Genomic DNA, 21210 nt, shown 5'->3' with positions numbered 1-21210 from the left:
CTACGTTGATATAAACAACTGCATCATCTGCGAATAGCCTTAAACAGCATCCGAAGCTTTTTACTAGATCATTTATATATGTTGTAAACAGCAAAGGTCCTATCACATTTCCCTGTGGTACTCCGGATATTACCTTTACATCTGTCGATTTAGTTCTGTCAAGAGCGACGTGTTGAATCCTGTCTGCAAGAAAGTCTTGAATCCAATGACAGGTCTGCTCCGATACTCTGTAAGCTCGTATTTTCTTCATTAAACGGCATCGTGGGACTGTGTCAAATGCCCTACAGAAATCAAGGAACACGGCATCAACCTGAGCACCGTTGTCCACTGCGCTGTGGATTTCATGGAGGAACAGAGCGAGCTGAGTTTCGCAGGATCTCTGTTTGCGGAATCCATGCTGATTTTTATAGAGGAGATGTTCATTTTCCAAAAACGCCATAATTCTTGAGCATATAACATGTTCCATAATTCTACAACAGATTGACGTAAACGATATAGGTCTATAATTGTGTGGACCTGTCTTACGGCCTTTCTTAAAAACGGTAATGACCTGCGCCTTTTTTCAGGCGTTAGGTAGCTTTCGTTGTTCAAGCGATCTATGGTAAAGTTTCTGACAAAGTATTATTGGATGGAAAATCCAAGCAACAACTAAAATCTTGGTAATATTTCGGCGGATTGGTGACTAAAAATTGGAACTGTGTTGAAGAAATAAGTTACATTTGTATAAAAAAGTTTTGGAAAATATTAAACGCTTTTTGACACATCAAAGAATTCGGATAGAATTAACACTAGAATTCTCTTATCTACTACAGCGACCAAATCTGAGTGACTATAGCAAGCCGTTAAATCGCTTGCTACATATTGCAAGGTTTCTGGAATTCGTCTATACTTTCAATATGTTGATTCCTTAATCAAATCAGTGTTTACTACACTGTCAGTAGTTTATAGACAAGGGAAAGAAATTTTCGTATATGGTCTTCATAAAGCAAAGGATACAAATATTTTCTGTTGCTTCTGGTAAACCTTCCGGGATGTAAGGTCGTGGTCCATGAAACTCTTCAGCTCCTAACGTTTCGTCCAGAGCTGCGCTGGACATCTTCAGAGGGGTGTTTCTCCTCCGGAGAAACCACGAAGAGGCTGGAGGTCTAGTTCGTCGGCAAGACTCACCGGAGGAGAAACACCCCTCTGAAGATGTCCAGCGCAGCTCTGGACGAAACGTTAGGAGCTGAAGAGTTTCATGGACCACGACCTTACATCCCGGAATGTTTACCAGAAGAAATGTCATCCGGTCGTGAAAGCCTTCATACTATTTTCTGTTTTCACAGAATTATGTTCTGCGAAAGCTTGCCATCAGTGCTGAGCTGTATGCGCGTTACAATCGATCTCTGCCGGTCAGTGAACCTCTCTGTTCGTCGTATCGTAGCAACGAGATGGTCCGCGTCTCGCCAGACGGAGTGCAATCGCTCGCCTAGCTGGTTTAAACATATCCGTCCTTCCTCCAGCTCGGAGTGTTTGCCTGGTTTTCTGGATAGTAAATGGGTTTTCTCCCCAGAGGCTGGAGGTCTAGTTCGTCGTATTACGGATAGCTGTGGAAAGGGCGTATCCATACTGCAAGGATTCTTTCCTCTTCCTTCGTGGTTGCAGGTTTTTGTCTTCGGAGCTGGCACATTTCTCCCTTTTGGTGCCTTGGTTGTGGATGCCGCGGTGCCCGTGTTTTCTTGCAGTCAAGGACTGTCGTACAAAGGAAACTGTGTGCACACGACAGTTGAAGAGTTATTACTTTCCTTGCCTTCATTGTTGCGGGATTGTGTCTTCAGAGTCGGCATGTTTCTCATTTTTAGTGTCTTGGCTGTGGAAGCTGTGCTGTCAGTATTTACTTACAGTCAAAGACAGGCGCACCAAGGAAACGGTGAGCACATTTTTTACGAGAAACTTAAGGGCTGGTTAATTTTCAGCGAAATTCAGTTTGGTTTCCCTTGTATAACGGTGCTTAGTTCTTACATTAATCTTATAGCTCCGTGTGGAGCAGCATTCCGTGTTCACAGTACAATGCCGAGTTGTTTAAGTTACTTGTAAAAGACAAACGTAATCTAGATTTTAATGTCACTGTCGGACAAAAATTTTATTTTCTTTATTTTAATCCTTAAATCAGGAGTGTTCAACCCGCGTGTCCAAATTAATTACCAATGCGGCCCAGGAAGTGAGCGTCTATCACACGAACGGTAAAACAAAAGGAAAAATCGTACCGTACAATACTGTTTATGTAAATTTAAACTGAATATTTTCAGTCTGAAACTCCCGCCAGGCGATGGTATTCTCTCATAGATCCATCCCGTTCTTCACTTTGCCTCCCGAGCTATACTTGAACACCCAGAGCTTCGTTCTTATAACCGGCTAACCCGTCAGACGTGCTGGTATGTCATCTTCGGTTACTTCAGTGGCAACTGAGAAAGTGGAGATTTAGAGACGTATCATGAAATTAATTTATGGAAATACAAGGAAATTTTGTGTTATTTCTGTGCAGTTGTGATAAAGAACCTTTTGCACCCCTAGCTCTGTCACTCCAACACGGTAGAAGTTGGAAACTTCAAGTAAAAGCACAAGTAAATGAAAACAGTTTCTAATCATTCCAACACATTGGCAACATAACCATAAAGGCAGAATGAAATATGCAGCCACATTCTTCGATTTGATGCAAGAATTAGAAAACCGATTTCAGGGTTTTTGAAAAAATATCAGATTTTTTTGTATTTACACCAAACGTTTTACAAAGAAGATAGATAAGTTGCCAGAAGATCACCAGATGAGGTGAATAGAGTTGCAATCTAACATAAAACTAAAAGAAAAATTTGCAAATGAATCCCTGTTGGATGTTTGCGGAGCATACCCTCCCTGAGACAAGCATCCCTTACTCCACAGTCATGAGTTATATTTGTCAGCTTTGTTTGGAAACAAGAACGTTTGTGAACAGTTATTTTCAAATGAAAATACACAAAAATTAAAAGTAGAATAAAAATCTCAGATGAACTCCCCTGAGAGTTTCAACCACTTCGACTGAACCTGATAGTGATACACCACTTTTCCAAATTCAGAGTCAAATGTCACATTAATTCTATATGTGTAATTACTTGTACATACAATTATTAATGAAATTTCATATACAAAATGTCAGATTAATTCGGTATTGCTTTTTTAGAATAAAGAACCATAAACTAATAAATTTCAAATTATTTAATCGTATTAACTGTATATTTCCAAGCGCCTTTTTTTCCGCTCAGGTGTTATTATTAGTGTCATTAGATTATGTGCAGCCCAGAAACATTCTTCTTCTTCCAGTATGGCCCAGAGGAGCTAAAATGTTTTACAACTCTGCTTTAAATTATGCATTTCATTTTAAAGGTACATATCTTAAAGAAGTTAACTTCTGCAAGAATTGTTGCTTTACTTTTGTGTCAAATTACTATCATTGCAATTGAAACTTAGTTAAATTTTAAAAGACGTTACGAGATTTCATGTCACGTGTTTTACATTTTATTTCTGTTATTATTACCTTGGTTCTAAGTGGTTTTAGTCTTGCTCTGGATGTTACTGCCTGTTTAATGACCAGATGTATTTCTTTTGGGTCTTTCACCTGTAGATAATGTTGACAGTTACTTTTCCGTGGTCGCCTAATTTTAAAGACAATATTATTTATGCCTAACGTTAAAAATGTCTTTTAATATTGGGCACTTAAATTATCATTTTACTAATGGCCCCTGTTAAATGCCTTATGACCACAGAGACAAACGAATATCTTTTTAAAATTTTTGTCTTTCGTGTGCTCAGTGTCTAACCACACACAAGTACATGCTCCTTACCATTTCATAGCCCATTTGATTTATGTGTTCAATCTCGAACAAGTCGTTTACCTGAATTCGTTGTCAAAGAAGTAGTGTTCAGGTGAGTTAAATTCTATGTATCTGTCTACCTACGTGACTAATCTGCAATTCACGCATAAGTGCCTAGCAAAGATTTCTTCACACCATCTTCAGACCATTTCTCTACAGTTCCAGCCTATAACAGAGCATGGGAAACTGAACACTAAAATATTTCCGTACAAGATCTGAGTTCCTTTATTTTATTACCATGATCATTTCTCCCTATGCAGCCGGAAAGTGTAGCCATTTGTCATGAATCTCTCCTCACAACGTAACATTTTCAGAAGAGGTGACACTGAAAAACTGGTAGTGTATCATTTCCACAGAAAAAATTCTAAGGTCAATAAGTCCTCGCCATATCATAGATTTCCTTTTCCTCCTTCGCAGAAGCAAAGGATAGGAGCGAAAGGGTACATATTGCATCGTTGCCAACACAAAACGCAATATATATTATCGACATATTGAAGTTATTCAGGCATACTTGTGAGAACATTTCTTTTTATATATTCGAAATACTGATCCTGTTGCTGAGAGAAATTTAGGTATTGTTGTGGAAGACATTCATATCTCAAAAACACTAGACAATAGAACTTCACATATCAAATTCAAGTAACCTAGACTCATGGCCCAGAAGTTTGCTAAACATAAACATTCGTCAAAGAGAGGAAAAATATTTTTTATTACAAACTTAATCTCTTCCCCTGGCGCATAATCAGTATTGGCTCCATGTAAAGCAAGTACGCCAACTGGCGCAACGTAGAGAAGTTTGGCGACATGTGGTCCCGACTCACAAACGTTTTTACACCTCATCATTTATGTATCATCAAATATTACATCAACAGTTCCAAAAATTTACTTGCATGAACATAAGAGACTAATAATCTTACATAGCTAATTGGCATTCACTGTCAAATAACAAACTTTTTTATATTAATCTCCCCAATACAAAGTGCGTGTCTGTGTTATTATCATTATATCAATTGTAAATGACAGAATGAGTCTTCTTTATACGGAAAAATGACAATGGCCCAAAACTTTACGCTAATAACATATAATAATGTTTGCAAGAAATACGTTGAGTGAACATTAAAGCCACAAATCAGTTTCAGTTCTTATACATACTTATAATTTTGCTTTTGTAAAGGTGCATCATTGTAAATAAAAAATCCACGACAAGATAGGATCGTTGTGGTTGGGATTTAAGGAATCGCCTGTCTATCGACGAATAAAAGGATTTGATGGAGGACTGCCATCTAAATATTATCCGGTTCAAAACATTGTTACCTTATCCACGTAAAACAAATCAGTATTCGCGCGTGTTTGTGTTAGTTCTATAAGAGGATCAAGAAAAGTAGGAGTAGAAATATCAATATGTACACAAATGAGTTTCGTTTTCCCGTCCATAATGTTACAAGTTACATTTTGATAAGACTGCATATCTTCTTGTTTTTTTAACGGTCCAATTAAGTCGGTTTCCGCCAGCTGCCTCGATCCATCTGGTACAATGGGAAAAAATGAACTTGGTTTGACGTCGACGATGGTTTCAAATTTTGACATTGTTTGCAAACTGGTAACACCTTTCGGACTCTGCTCTCCATATTCTTGATGTAGCAAGTCACCCCCAATTTCAAAAACTATTTCCTCAGTCCGTAATGAGCACAGATATGCCGTATGAGCTTATTTATTATTCCTTGCAGTTTAGACAATACCCATTTCATTCTCTCAAAGTGGGATCAAGATCGTTTTCTTTCATAATTTCCGCCAGAGTTGCTAAAACATAATTTTCAAACGCCACCTATTTCAAGTCGTGGCTTCTAAGTCCTCCTTATTTTTGGTTACTCCAATTGTGGTGCACAACAATGCCACAATATTCATCACCCTAGGCATGTACGTAACTGTAAGCTACACTTCTTGCAGGCGTCTCCTTCACCAGCATTTTGTTGTCTGAGAACACCTATGTCTCCCTGCCATAAAGAAAATATCTGTACTTCTTAAACCACCCCACAATAGCGAGGGCCTCCGGTTTCATCCTTGATGAGCACCTGACTGGCCAAAGCTCTTATCTATCATCTCATCTCCCCTGATTCCTCGATTTATTGGAAGGTAATCACACCCAAACCTGTCTTTGCTCTATCAATTATCATTGTCTTGGGATGGATCTGGATGGGATAATATTGGCGCCATTAACATTGCCTGCTTTACTGACTGGAATTCCTTCTCGGCGGTCACATCCAAGACACAGTTCGTCTTCTTCTCCATCAGTTCACACAGTCTTGGCGTGGCTAGCACCTCAAGGTGGTAGAAATGTATTAGGCTGAGGTATCTCCATAACTGTCCCTTAGTTCGCAGTGCTGCATAGCATCACACATCTCCCATTTGGATCCATTGACGTCCCATTACTATCTATTGTATGCTCAAAAGCAACTCCAAACTGTGGCTTCTAAATGTTGTCCATTGTCTTTCGATTTCGAATGTTACTTACTCACCCTACCAATGTCGCATTCACGTACTTCTTACTTTTTCACCAACTCGATTCCCGGTTCTCATAAGTACTTTCTCGCCTCCCAATATTGAATCTGACTGTCCTCCTCCACACTGGGCTCCAGATTTTTCGTGGGACTCAAATGTTCTAACCACTCTCCTACTTTGCTTCAACGTTGGCCAGTAGTATATTTTTAAAATAACTTTCCCACTACCTCCATCAGTTCTGTAAAAAGTCGTCTCCTAATAGACTTCCTTACCGCCTCACTCTGCTCAGAAAGTAGAACTCAGAACAGATGTCACAATCCGCCTACCAGTGGCTAAACAAGTTGTTCCCACCAGTGTGATCTCGTCACCATGGGAAAAAAAATTAAAAAAATAGTTTCTGCTCCTTTAGTTTCAGCTGGGAGAGTCACCCACCTCGCAATAACGCCACAGACGGTGGTATTCATTGGTCAAATTTCTAAGGATGTTAGCTACGTCCATAAACTGCTCTCCTGCACGCAGAAAACAGCTTATTTCTGAATTCCCTCACGCCACTGGTAAGTTTCTCTCGTCCGCTTGCAGACTCTCTACGTTTTCCACAGGCTGGGACAGTAGAAATAGTGGGTGGTACATTACCTTTGTAACTGCATCCTACCGCATTCTCCCAAGCCGGGAGGGACCGAAGTCCGGCGCCTGGCCACACACGTGCATAAAGCACATTCTGGTGCTTTCTCCCTGTTGTGAGTTCATAGCTTACTCACAGGAAAACATTGAAACTTGCGTCCCAAGGGTGCGAACCCTGGGGTGGACCATTGCTTCCTCGTTCTCATCTGCCCTAGACTGACCAGTTCCCAGTTCCACCTATTACTCTCCAGATATACAATCCCAATAGAAAAAGAGCAAGGGTAGGTAGTTACTACTGCCTCTGCAATCACTGCCATATCTGACCTCTTGATTCTATCTGTCGTTAGTATATTACTCAATTCTCAGAAAAGGTAGTCACCTCTCATTCCTATCTGGTAAGGATCCCACAACTCACAGTAATAGTCCAGCAGAGGTTGGACAAGCATAGTACAAGCAGCTTCTTTAGCAGACCTGTTGCATTTTCTGTGTGTTCCGCCAATAAAATGCAGTTTTTGATTTGCTTTCCCCACAACATTATCTACGTGATCGTTCAAATTAAGTTGTTCATAATTGTAATTCCTAGATATCAGCTGGAGTGACAGCCTTTAATTTTTGTGTGATTCATTACGTAACCCAAATTTAATGGATGTGTGGGTGGCCTCACACTTCACGTTACTCGGAGACAATTGTCACCTTTCACACCATACATATATCATTTCTTAGTCATTTTGCAATTAGTTTTGGTCTTCTGATGACTTTACTAGATGGAAAAGACAGGATTATTTGCAAATAATGTAAGAATGCAACACAGATTGTCTCCTAAATCGTTTTTGTAGATTAAGAACACCAGAAGTCCTATTACACTTCCTTATGGAACCCCAACATCCCTTCTGCTTTCGTGGATGATTTTCCTTCGCTTACTGTATACTGTGACCTTCCTGACACGAAATCACGAATCACAAATGCAGTGATGCTCCATAGGCCCACAATTTGCTTAGAAGTCTCTTACGAGGAATGGTGTCAAAAGCCTTCTTAAATCTAGAAATATGGAATCAATTTGATATCCCCTGTCGATAGAACTCATTGCTTTGTGCGAATAAAGAGCTAGTTGTATTTCAAAAGAGCGACATTTTTTGAATACGTGATGATTATGTCCTAATTGGCCGCTACCTTCGAGATAATTCATAATGTACGAACACGGTACATGTTGCAAAATCCATCTGCAAATAGATATCAGTGAGATGAGTTTATATTCATAGAATTATTCATACTTCCTTTCTTAAGCACTGGTGTGACCTGTGCGACTTTCCAGTCTATGGATCCTTAGTCGAGCAAGCGGTTAAATATGATTGCTAAGTATGCGGCTATAATATCAGCAGACCAGAAGATACGCCTTTATTAACTGATTTAAGCTGGTTTGCTACTCCAAGGATATCTATTTCTAAATCATCCATGTTGGCAGTTGTTCTTGATTTGAACTCTGGGACATTTACTTCGTCTTCCTTGTGTTTTGCTGCTGGTCTTCTTTACATACACCCAGAATCTCTTTGTATTATCTGTGAGATTACGAGATATGGTTTCGTTGTGAGAGTTATTAATAGCATCTTGCATTGACGTAGGCGTTAAGTTTCGAGCTTCAGTGAAACTTCGACAGTCTTGTAGATTTTGAATCCTTTAAATTTGGCATGTTTTTTTCGTTGCTTCTGAAACAGTGTCCTGGCCTGTTTTGTGTACCATGGGGGATCAGTAATATTTTTATTAATTTATTCAGTATAAATCTCTCAATTGTCGTAGATACTATTTCTCTGAATTTAAGCCACACCTGGTCTGCACTTACATAGATAGTTGGGATTCAGTGGAGACTGTCTCTTCGGAAGGCGTCATACGAATCGTATCAGCATCTTTAAGAATAAATTTTGCGTTTATTTTTGGTGGATTTGGATGTACGCTGGTCAGTCTCGCTACAACGACTTTGTGGTCGCTAATTCTTATGTTCGTCCTGATGCGTCCTATTTACTTAGGATTATTTGTTGATAAGACGTCAAGTATGTTTTCACAATCATTTACACTTCTAGTGGGCTCTTGTTCTATTTTCTCGGAATAATTTCCGCAGAAAGCATTTAGTACAATTTCTGAGCATGCTTTTTACTTACCTCCGGCTTTGAATTTGTATTTTCGCCAACATTTTGAGGGGGGATTGACGTTCAGCAACTGAATCATATGAGTCAGGAATTCGGTAAGAGCAAGCAATTAGTAATTTATTCCAGCTGTCACGTATAAATTCTACCCACATTAACTAACAGGAACTATCTGACTCAATTTCGCTACGGAATAAACTACTTTTAACAGCAAAAAACACGCCGCCAAAAACTATTTGTAATCTATCCTACCTGAAGACCGTTCGGTCCTTTGTTAAAGATTCGGCTGAACTTATGTCCGGTTGGCACGTTTAACGATTTGACCTTCAGTGCTTTCTAATAGCGCTTTGAGCTCTGGTTTTTTCCTGAAAAAAAAAAGCTCAGCCTGAAACCCAACCAAGCTATCGAGTAAGTCGAGTCGTCTGAACCTCTGATTTAGTGATTCAGACCCTCCTCTCGGCTCTGTAGCAGTGGTCCGTAATCGTTCCTGTCGGTGATGTTACTGAAGGTGAGCTCTGCATTCGTCTCGCAAGGAAGACTGGCAGTCTTTGCCACTCCAGCTAGCCACCCGACACCAGAGAGAATCTCTTCCGATCAAAAGCGATACACATCGTTATTACCGACATTAGCCACCACCATCATTTGGCTTCTTATTTCTTATCAGCTTTTTAGAAGATAGTTTAATACCTGTCTGTATAAGGAAAAGATATTCAGAAAACCGGAAAACCTTTTAAGAGAAAGAAACAAAGAGCGAGTTGCGGGGTTACACAAAGACAGGAAAAGAGCTCTCTATAGACCAGCGAAAAATTCTCTTGAGCGTCCTGATTAAACGGGAGGAGTAATTGAGCTATTATAGCCAATATGTTCTATATACTGCTATTGTACAGCAACTTTTGAGCGCGCGAAATCCTTCCCTTTCGTATTTAAACGCAAATATTTTATTGTAGCTCTACAATATGCCAAACAGTCTTCCAGAATAGTACTAAGCAAGTAAGATGGACGAAATTAAATTGCATACAGATGTGAGTTTTCTGTTAATTCGGTAATGAATCTTCGACTGCAGCGCCCAGTCCAATAAAAGCTACATGGTCATACGTGTGGAATCACGGACACCACGTTCTTGTCCAATGTGCCGGTTTAAATACCCGGAATTTTCCTGGACTACTTGTAATCTCCCACTCATTTTACCTTCGTTGGCTCCAGAGAATCGTGACAAAATGGTACTTTTGTCCGCTATTCACCGCGTGACGAGGTAAAACGGTGCGCCTCGTCAAGAGACCAACGAAAATGACGTCTATTCAAGAGGAGTGTTGCAGATTTTGAGCCACTGCATTCGCAGTCAGGCTGATGACGTTCAAATCGAAAACCGGCGATCATTCACGGTTTTCTTAAATGATGTCATGGGAATGCGTGAACGACTCCATCAAGAAAGACAAGAGCTATCTCCTGCATCATTCTTGTTCAAACTGGGTAATGACAACAGTGTAGACAGGATATTAAACGCAGTTGAAGAGAACTCTAGCCATCTGCACATCCCTCTCGGATGACTCAAAGCCTCAACCAACCACTGCTCCAACAAGTCTCTCCAAAGACTATGGAGTGACGTATACAATGCAAAATGCACCACCACTTCAGTCTCTGTGTTAGTAACGGAAAGAATTGTGTTGTTGCTCAACGTAATGTTCACTGATTTCAAGACCGGAGGCAAGTAGACTATCGAAGCAGATTTAACAAGCGAAGTGACGCAGTAGTAAGACTTCGAAATGAAGCTTGCCTAACTTACTCAAGGCAAATATTAGGATGGTTCTGTTGAATGAATAAGGGGGAATCTGTCCACCATTCTTGTCCATTTGGAACTTCTGTTCCGTCTATAATGACATCGGCGGACATTTAATCAGAATGTTTTTTTCTTTCTTCGAAACAGATTGAAGTTAGCCCTAGTGGAGCGTGACCTCAATCCCTCGAAGCTGTGTAGGTAATGTTGGAATTCTCCCACGAAAGCACCATTGGAAAATCTGCTCTCTGAACCACAGTTGAAGATGACAAACATTTCATATGTAGTGACCTTAGCGTCGACAGAACATAGTCGGCTGAGCAGGGATCCTCGAGAAGAATAGAGATTCAAACATATAACATCGCTCCACTTTCAGTCCTTGCTGTCTACGGAACATAATCGTACAAATATGGATCCTTGAGAAAAGTAGAGATTCATGCATGTAATTTTGCTCGCTTTCTAATCTACCGATGCTGACTCCTCCTCAACCGTTTCCTCTCCAACTGGCGTTATTCTGAAATAAATTTTAAAGTGTCGCATCTGTTTTATACGAGATTGAAGCTCTGATTAGGAACCAGACATGTTTTTAGAACTTAAAGTGTAGAACTTCAGTCTTTGACACGAGGAAGTTAATGCGCGCGCAGTCGACTTTTGATCCACTGTCTGCAGCATGGTCTACCACGGAAGTGGTTTTTCGTCTGTTTCCTGCCTCGAATTACGCAAATGCTGCGCTGGTTCCCATCTCCAGCTAAGGTCGTCTATTATCGACCTAACCTATGTAACTTCTACACTGTCAGATCTTCACGTAACAAGTCGTAAAATTTGATATTAGTTATTTGCCTGCATGTGCGTTGTTTAGGGGGTGTGGATGAACTCAAGTTTAGTATCAAATTATAATGAAAACTAGACCTTTAGCTGCTTACAGGTGTTGATAAATATCAACGGGGAGAGTTGAAAAATGTGTGCCCCGACCAGGACTCGAACTCGGGGCCTCTTGCTTACATGGCAGACTCTCTATCCTTCTTTTTTTCTATATAGTGCGTTGCGTTTGGTCTGGGCGAACACCACAAGACATCCGTTCAATTTGATCATTGTTTCCTTTACTCAGTTTTTTTTTGTTACAGAGCCCTATGACCGAACACGCTGAGCTACAGTGCCGGCTGTCCTTAGCCACCGGGGACACAGAAGACTGCAGGAACCTATCTCTGGCACGCTCCCCGTGAGACCCACATTTCCAACTTACTATCCACACACTACATTTGTAGTGCTCCTGCGCACTATACTCTTTACTCGCAGCAGTCAATCTACCGTTTCCCGTACGAGTTTGAGCAATGTGAGTGCATTCACACTCGGACATGTCCGAAAAATGGTTCAAATGGCTCTGAGCACTATGGGACTCAACTGCAGAGGTCATTAGTCCCCTAGAACTTAGAAATAGTTAAACCTAACTAACCTAAGGACATCACAAACATCCATGCCCGAGGCAGGATTCGAACCTGCGACCGTAGTGGTCTTGCGGTTCCAGACTGCAGCGCCTTTAACCGCACGGCCACTTCGGCCGGCGACATGTCCGAAAGGACAGATAATATCTTCATATAGATAATACTTACCGGCCAATGATCTTCTTAAATGCGGATGCACTGGCATTGCTCAAACTCTTACGGAAATCGGTAGATTGACTCCCGCGAGTAATGAGTATAGTGGACAGGGGAACTACAAATGTAGTGTGTGGACAGTAAGTTGGAAATGTGGGTCTCAGGGGGAGCGTGTCAGAGATAAGTCCCTGCAGTCGCACCATCTTCTGTGTCCTCGGTGTCTCAGGTGGAAGCAAGAGGTCCCGGTTCGAGGCCCGGTTGATATTTATCAACGCCTATAAACAGCTAAAGGTCTAGATTTCATTATAATTTCATTCTTCGTGAGCTGCAAGATCACGAATGATATCTGTACAGATACCAGCTTGATCAAGTTTAGTAGTTATACTAAACTGAAAAGCAAGATTTCGTACAAAGAATTTTTAGAGGGCCATCCCTCCACCTGTCGCTGCATCACCTTAATAGTCCAAGACGAAAGGGAAAGACACGTTCACTGTTCGGTCAGTACAAACTACATCGCGTGTGTTTTCGGCTTTTAATTTTTAATGTTTCTGAAGCGGAGATGAGAAACCAGTCCAGTCTTTACCAACACTGCTCTGCAAAAATTAAGGACGACATTGATAAACTAACATAAAGTTTTAACAATTCTGTGGAAATAAATGAATGTGTGGGAGCGTATTGCCAGGGGTATCCCAGTCACGCACACAAAGCTGGACGTCACACTGCGCGATGTCAACGTGACTATAGCGACAAATGGGGCTCGCCGCGCAGCACGAGGCAGCTGAAGGAACGAAAAAAGAAAGTTTGTATCAACCAGTGAGCAGTTACGGTGTACTGTGCTGGTCTTCTCCATCACAACATGGTCGTTGTGCATACGACAAGAGTCATCGGGAAATTGGACGAAGGGCGAAGTACGGTGAGTGTAGCCCAATAATTTGGTTCTGCTCACGGCGCTGTTTCACTTGCATGGGGAGCGTACCGAAACAGTCACTACTGCCCGAACGAGAGGACGCTGTTAATTACGGTCAACTACAGCAACAGATTGGCGCTGCATGGAGCAACACGCACGAAGGAACCCACACCAAAGAGCGGATGCAATTTCAACCACATTTAACAGGACTACAAGGCATTCACATACTACAGTGGGGCGGCGACTGCATGGTGGTGGTGGTGGTATGTTAGCCCCACGACCAGTACGTTGTGTTCCGTTAAAATCTGGACACCGGTGACACCGTTTCCAATTCTCTCAAGATCTGAGGGACTGGACCAACGAGATGCGTGCTGATCTCGGATGAGAGCAGATTCAGCCTGAATCGTGAGTCATGCCCGTACCCTCATATGGCGAGAGGTAGTAACACGTAAGTAATGCACCCAGTAACGCTTCAGAACGTGATCATTCTGGTGGTCCAGTGCTGCAGTGTGGAGAGGCATAATTTTGCATGGGTGTACTGCCTTCCTAATATTTGAAAAAGCTACATGTACTGGTCTATGTTGTTATGATACTGCACTCCTACCATACATGCGTCTTTTCAGGGCCGCGTTCTGCCCTGATTTCATTTTCATGGATGACGATGCGTGTACGTATTGAACAGAGCAGGTGAAGAGCAATTGGAAAGAGAGGATATTCGGCATATAGACTGACCTGTCCGTTTCCCCGACTTAAATTCCATCTAGCACGCATAGGATGTGTAGGGGAGACGTATAGCAGGACGTCCATATGCACAACGACCATCTACTAGGTCTACAACTTTGCTTCCGCCATTTTTTCTTGAAGTTAGACACTTTATTGTGAAAAACTTACAAAACATTTACTAGTCAAAGTAATGGCCATCGTTGGCCACTGCTTTCTCCCAGCTTTAGGGGAGCATACGAATCCCACATCTTTTGAGGCATCTTTTGAGGGGAGCCATGAATAGATCCTATTTTGGACTTGTTCATATGACCGCAAGTGCTAGTCAGCTGGGTTGTGTGTCATAGATCGAGAAAGGTGGCAGTCAGAGGGAGGAATATCTGGAGAATACAGCGGGTGGATAGAACTTCCCATTTCAACGTTCCCAAGTATATTTTGACGGGATTTTCGACATGGGTTCGTGCACTGTCATGTTCCAAAATAATTTTTTCATGTCTATCACTGTAGCGTGGCCGTTTGTCTTTCAGTGCTCTGCTCAAACACATCAACTGCTTTCGATAACGATCTCCTGTGATTGTTCCCGTCGGCTGCAGTAGCATCGAAAGCTTTCTCTCTTTCACAACCATGCCGGTCTTCAACGTCCAAATCACCATTCTTTAAGCTTGAAACAATTTTCTGCGAAGTTCTGTCACTAACAGGCGTCTCATAATAGGTCTTACCCAGATTTTTATGAGCGTCAGCCGCAGATTTCTTTACATCAAAGCAGAAAATTAAAACCTCCCGCAGATGACGAGAATTGGGCTCATAAGTTGACGTATTCAGTCGAGAATAACTTTATGATGCAATGAAGAATCGCCTGATATTTTGATGGCGTTATGTTTTCAAATGCCTAAGCTTACTGTATGACACATACGACGAACGACTTGCACCTCTACTTTCCACTACTGCCGCCTATTGCAAAACGGCGGAAGCAAAGCTGTAGACATAATAGCAGTTGTCAAGTGCGTTGGTGGAGGACTGGAATTCTCTATCATAATAACTCCTTCCCACCATCCGCTCCTGTTAGCTGAGTGGTCAGCGCAGCGGATACCCCGCCAAGGGGCGCGGGTTCGGTTCCCGGCTGAGGCAGGCGATTTTCTTCGCTCAGGGACTGGGTGTTTTGTTGTTATCATCATTTCGTACTCATCTCCGACGCTCAAGTCGCTTAATGTGGCGTCGAATGCAATAAGTACTTGCCCTCGGTGGGCGATCTTCTCCGAGTGGGGGACTCCCGGCCCACAATGCCGTACGCTCATTTTCATTTTTCCTTCCCAACATTGTTGCCAGCATGGGACCACATTGCATAGCGTGCACTGCCGTTCATGGTGCTCACACACCATATTAATAAACATGTCCAGTCTTTTATAACGTCCAGGAGACCATCATAAATCGCGGTGACTTCAGTTCAATCATTGCCTTTGAATAAAAGAGTGTTACCTTCGGTACTACACTGTAACAGTTCTTTCTACGTGTGGTCCAAGTTTCATCGCGCTATATTACTTGACAGTGACACGTTATGAGAAAGTTATTTTCGTCCTTGAGTTTTGCACATCAGTGTAAGAGGAAGTGAGAAAATGTCTTCATACCGTACTCAGGAGGGCCTGTTCAGCTGATCAGTGGGTACACATTTAGTCCTAGTCTGATTAACCTCCCCGTGTCAGAGAACACGCTTTGAACTCGAAAAGCACGTCAGGTTCCTTATCTTGAAGAACTAACATATTGTAATATAAACGACCTCTGATTGAAATTTGATTTAAGCTATCCTAGCCGCGAGCATACTGAGTGACGCATTTCATCATGAAGGCTATTCCATGATCAGTCAAAGAAAATGAGAGAGCAAATTCCGTTACACATCAAGGAGACAAACAGTTTTTCTAACACGCAGCATCTGCAAGGCCGTCAGCTACAAGAAGATGGATTCGATTCTGATTATCCACTCGAATTTGCATGTTTCTTTTTGCTTCTTCCCTCGTAAGAGGTTTCACGACACCTTATTATCCCATTTTGCACTTACTCCCTCCCAAGTTCGCTGTGGCGGTGAAGTGGAAATTGCCTCAGGGGTACGTACGTATACGCACAGCCAGGCGCTCATTTCCGTCAGATGGTCATTTAACTTCCCGACAGGCGATTCGCAGCATCTTGTACCACACTTTCTTCTTATTTCAAGCAGATTACCACAGTGCAGAGATGCCTTCACAAGCCTGTCGGTAATAGAAGTGGTGTTGCACCGTGATCCCATATTCACAGAGCGTTACACCGTTTCCTTATTACGATTAAGCTGACAGTGTGCCACGCGGTTGCACCACTTGTTTCAGTGAGTAAGTTATTTAGAAAACGTTACAAATTACTCACATATTTCCACTGGTTATTCCTCTGTCAAACACCCGTTTTGAATGTGGTTCAACGGTAGTCATCTAGTCACGACTTCAAGGAACTGCCCGGACACAGCGTTCGCAGGTACACCTTTGCGTTATTGATAAAATACTTAAGAATAAATAGCTTTAAGCCTCTCTTGAAAGGAAAATCAACAAATTATAATTCAGACGTCATTGGTACCTTGGCCACCGAGCAAAGTGGCGCAGTGGTTAACACACTGGCCTCGCATTCGGGAGGACGACCGATCAAACCCCGTCTGGGGATCCAGATTCAGATTTTCCGTGATTTCATGAAATCGCTCCAGGAGAATTCCGGGACAGTTCCTTCGAAAAGGACACGACAGGTTTCCTTCCCTATCCTTCCCTAATACGAATTCATGCTCTGCCTCTGGTGACCGTGGCGTCGAGGGGACCTTAAACTCTAACCTTCCATCCCATAACTTTTGTTCTTTGGATCCCACAGTGCAAAATATATCTTTTAATGGCATGATTGTTATGATTAATAGTCAGCTACGCTGCTATTTAAATTGCTTGTATTTTATATCATTTTCGATGAGCCCAGTTCGGCATAATGCAATCGTCAGGTTTGCCCATACACAATAACCTCGGCGTTTACAGAATTTCATGTAACACATGCCACAAATTCTACGTAGGGACTACTGGTACAAACTTCAAAATTAGACATAAAGAGCACACCCGAGAAAGTTAAAACAACTCATCCACATTTTTTCAACATTTACAAACAGAAAAACACGACGTAAAACCTATAAATGAAGCACTATAAATCATCCATATTACACAGAAGGGAACATTTATGAACATCGTCGAGGAAATAGAGATATATTCACATGCATACAGCAACCCAACAAATTTGCTGAATGAACAAACCGACCTAAAGCACAAAAATTACAAAGCAAACTTTATTCACTTTATAAATCAAGAAAACGGGTAAAGTAATAAATCAGAAACGATAAATAACACATAGCCAAAGTAACAGCGACAACATGAAGAGTATAAAACAGACATAACACGAACATAAATCATATAGAATAACAAAATTATTACGACAAAATCAAAACTGTAAAACAAAAATCTCAAATAAAACTAAAACAAACTCTAGGCAAAAACATAATTAGAACAAAACCTATAAAAATAATAAAAAAACAACTGAATTTCGCACATCATTTATTTATAATGGTAACTATGTAAACATGTAATATCGCTGATCCACTGTCATCCAAGCTGTCAGAAAAGTAGCATACATGGAAACCAAGTAAAATCCGATGTACATCTCCAGTGTACACCTAGGGGAAAGTAATAATTCTAATAAAGACAAAACATGACAGTAACGATGTTACATTTAAGGTAAAAACACCTAATGATGTATTATAGCTCTTCAGATCATAGTTACAAGACCACTACATTAAGACCAACGCTTTCTTATGTATTTACAGAGTACCTGACGATGGCAATATGCCGAAATGGGCTCATCGTGAATGATATAAAATATAAGGAATTTACATAGCAGTGTAGCTGGCTATTATTCATAACAATTCCTTCCTGTACTTTGGTCTGATTTTGTCAACCCACTACGATCCAGAAATCTCTCAAAAAATTTAAAGAATGCTTTTCTCTGGTGTTTTACCTCACTATGTGACATTCTGCAGAAATCTTGAGCGAATTTATGTACGTAAAAAATCGTTTTTTGTGCTAATAGCTATACAGTTGTATTTATTCTCTATTGGTTTCGTTACTGGCTATCATCTTTACAGGAGATACTGCAATGTACGAGACAAGAATAACACAAGTATGTTGGTATTTCACTATCTTACAATATGAAAGGGTGTGTAAGGAATCTGAAGCAACGTAATATTCGCATAATGTACTTCAACTGGTTGAAAATAAATCTCTCCCAAATATGGCAACATTACCTACAAAATGTGACTAATTATCACGATAATTATTTGCGTGAATTTCGACTATATTAGATTCATGCAACCCACACACTTAACCTCAACATCAAATAACTACATCTATGTATAGTACACATGTCATAATACAGTTCAAAGGTAAAATTAAAATACTGAAAGAAGTAAACATTATATTTTCATCAAAGATCATCAGGCTATATATCTACTCTACATCTACATATACATACATACTCCGCAATCCAGCATACGGTGCGTGGCGGAGGGTACCTCGTACCACAACTAGCATCTTCTCTCCCTGTTCCAGCCGGCTGCGGTGGTCTAGCGGTTCTGGCGCTGCAGTCCGGAACCGCGGGACTGCTACGGTCGCAGGTTCGAATCCTGCCTCGGGCATGGGTGTGTGTGATGTCCTTAGGTTAGTTAGGTTTAAGTAGTTCTAAGTTCTAGGGGACTTATGACCTAAGATGTTGAGTCCCATAGTACTCAGAGCCATTTTTTCTCCCTGTTCCACTCCCAAATGGAACGGGGGAAAAATGACTGCCTATATGCCTCTGTACGAGCCGTAATCCCTCTTATCTTATCTTTGTGGTCTTTCCGCGAAATATAAGTTGGCGGTAGTAAACTTGTACTGCAGTCAGCCTCAAATGCTGGTTCTCTAAATTTCCTCAGTAGCGATTCACGAAAAGAACGCCTCCTGTCCATCAGAGACTCCCACCCGAGTTCCTGAAGCATTTCCGTAACACTCGCGTGATGATCAAACCTACCAGTAACAAATCTAGCAGCCCGCCTCTGAATTGCTTCTATGTCCTCCCTCAACCCGACCTGATAGGGATCCCAAACGCTCGAGCAGTACTGAAGAATAGGTCGTATTAGTGTTTTATAAGCGGTCTCCTTTACAGATGAACCACGTCTTCCCAAAATTCTTGCAGGAATTGTTTAATATGCTGAATAACAATGGCATTTTTCATGGTATTTGATAATTTTATAATGTTTTATTACTTCCGATTACCTTTTAATTATTAAGTGTTTTGTACGTTTAACAATTTCGATGTGTTCTAAAACTTAATATGGGATTATGTAAATACGTCAGTTTTGGAAATAACAACGATGATTTGATGCATGATGAAAGAAGAGGAATAAGATCTCCTCTGATGATTTCAGATTAAGTATGAGTGTAGTATTACTAAAGAAAAACATAAATATCAACTGACTTTTTTGAACCTTAAATACGAAAATGTATGCACAGGCAATTGCACTTTCATACATTGCAAATTTTATTACAATCAGATGTAAGAAAAGTGTTGAAATAATCGTTGCTAATTACATTGTCATAATTCCTATGATTTTTCACATAATTTTTTTGCAAATAACTATTATAAATGACGTTATGTTTTGTGATAATAGCGCAAACTTTAAAGAGGTTAATTTGTGAATGTTTGTGCTATCAAGCGTATAAGAACATACAATACGTTATTTAAGTAATCTCAGATCGATAGCCAACAGTCGGATAGAGATATCTTCCTAGGGTTTCGCGGCGAGAGTCAGTTCCCGTAATGTTCTTCACCTCATACTGTGAAATGATGAACCAATGTTTCATCCACCTTAAATACAATATGACACATCCCACAAGCGGCAGTCAAAGTATGACAACAGGATGAGTAGAATCTCGAAACCACTACCGCATATTTCTTTGTACTTAGTGACCCGGGCTACAGGAACAGGCAGCCGGCAACATTCTAACAATCGCTCGCTTCATCAGATACTACAGTGAGGTATGTATTTAACTTAAGACAATGGTGCACGGTCTGCTCATCAAGAATTTTAAACCACTGACATTCGTCCCCCTACCGGGCACTTGTTGGCGATAAAATTTTCCTACGTCCCAGGATTCAAACCAAATGAGCTGAGCAGTAGAGTTCTGCCATGCGTAAAGGGTTTAAGTGAATTCACGTTCTGATGTGCCACGACAAAAATAACACTTGTTGAAACGGACACGGTCAACTACACATACTTTTGTACTAGTGAGCTGCGGAAGAATAATAGTGCCGGGAAACGTACATTCCAATGGCCGGCCATCCTGAAATAACCTACGTTTCTATTAATAAACTGATATTGTTGTGTGTTCTTTGTAGCACGAGACCGGACTGCAGCACTTTGGATTACTTGTGTGACAAGTGTGAGAATACTCTGCTATTTCCTGGAAGTAATTACTACGCAACATTTAAGAACCGGAGCGGATACATAATAGACTTCGCCCAGCGTAGCATCGTTCGCAACGAATTTATGCACTGGACGATGACATAAATTCTTGGAAAGAGAGAATCCTATGCTTTCTTGTTCTTATAATTATTGCCTGCTCAGCGGTAATTCTAGGTTCGGGCGGCGCTCGTATGGCTGTAATTGTGATTAAGCGGTCCATTCAAGACCGTATCTGGAACTCTGTCGGCCGGCACGTGAATCACGGCGACAGTTAATGTGCAGTAAAACTCTACCCCGCCGCGAGCGCATCCAAGAGATTGACTTAGTTTCCCAGGTCGCCTCGCGTGTACCGTGCGGGAAGGAGCAGTAATGACCGATGGAGGAATAAATTTATGCATGAACGCGGGCCTTATCTGAGAGAGATGTTACCAAAGTAATAACAGGCCGTGCCACTTTGTTGCTGGATAAACGTGTCTTCGCCAGACTCGGCGAATTGAAATTTGTTCTCGATCAGTTGAACCGTTTACA

This window comes from Schistocerca serialis, chromosome 9 (assembly GCF_023864345.2).
Source record: "Schistocerca serialis cubense isolate TAMUIC-IGC-003099 chromosome 9, iqSchSeri2.2, whole genome shotgun sequence".
NCBI classification, from domain to species: domain Eukaryota; kingdom Metazoa; phylum Arthropoda; class Insecta; order Orthoptera; family Acrididae; genus Schistocerca; species Schistocerca serialis.
The sequence above is the reverse complement of the archived record's forward strand: the minus strand, read 5'-3'. Positions refer to the sequence as shown.